At 44.0% G+C, this 995-nt stretch overlaps 1 protein-coding gene across 1 annotated transcript in view; it reads left to right on the forward strand.

Moving 5' to 3' along the window:
- LOC126403253 (cadherin-4-like) overlaps positions 1-995 on the forward strand; it is a 329,744-nt gene that overhangs the window by 78,593 nt on the left and 250,156 nt on the right. The gene's annotated exons all lie outside the window — the stretch shown is intronic.

The raw sequence follows: 995 nt of genomic DNA on the forward strand, positions 1-995 counted from the left end.
AAAAAAAAAAAAAATCCAGTGAGCACTGCAGGGAGACTAACGCCATTGTCAAGCTGTTGTCAAGCGTTGTAGTGGAACCAATGAGGAGTAATAACATCCATTGCAAGCACTATAAACAAGATAGACACTGCAGTCTGAATCGACATGTCGTCTCAATATTGCCTGACACATTGTAGTTTGTTTTTACTTTTCTCCGCTCCACTCTTAAAACCCCGGTTGGCATGTCCACACATCAGTGTCGACTTAAAATGATGTTAGATCCAGGTGGATACATTGGTCTTTTGTGATTGGTTAAGGAAAAATCAAATCCCCCTTCCTCATGAAAATCTGTTCGAGTGGACACAATGTCGGACTGAAGATGGAAACGGAGTGTAACGAATTTACAGTTCTGTCTGATATCAGGCAATTCCTGCTGTCATGTTTCACATGTAACCAGAAAACCCCTCTGTCCTTGAATCACCAATGTTTGTGTGTGTCCAAGAGAGATAACCGGCAGTCTCAAGGGTTTTGCTACAACAGGCCAACACTCAAAGTAAACAATGACAAGGCGTTACATCAGCTGTCTTGCCAAGCTGTCAGTCAGTCACAAGTGAGCAGGATTAAAGATAGTCAGAACTGTGGGTCAGCGAGGGGAACTCAGGGTTTCCTGTCAGACAGAATTGAGTATGATTTGAAGTATGATGATTACGTGACTTTACAGACGGCATGAAGGTTTGTCATTACATGCTACACGACTCATCCGTCTGCTAGTGGTACAGTCACAGCAGATGTCCTGAGCATTCCACAAATCCAGCATATTTTTCACCAATACTGTGACACAAGGACAACAGAGCGGCTGGAGGAAATGACAACAAACATTAGAGTGCGGCTGTCAAGATTTTGATTATGAACCAAAAATCAATTGAAATGAGCTTTTGATCTTTTAATCATCAACAATCAAAAGCAGGATCAGCGATTCTCCCCTCCTCCCCCCCCCCCCCCCCCCCCGCCCCCCC

The sequence above is a fragment of the Epinephelus moara genome, chromosome 16 (genome assembly GCF_006386435.1).
Source record: "Epinephelus moara isolate mb chromosome 16, YSFRI_EMoa_1.0, whole genome shotgun sequence".
In the NCBI taxonomy this organism is placed as follows: Eukaryota; Metazoa; Chordata; class Actinopteri; order Perciformes; family Serranidae; genus Epinephelus; species Epinephelus moara.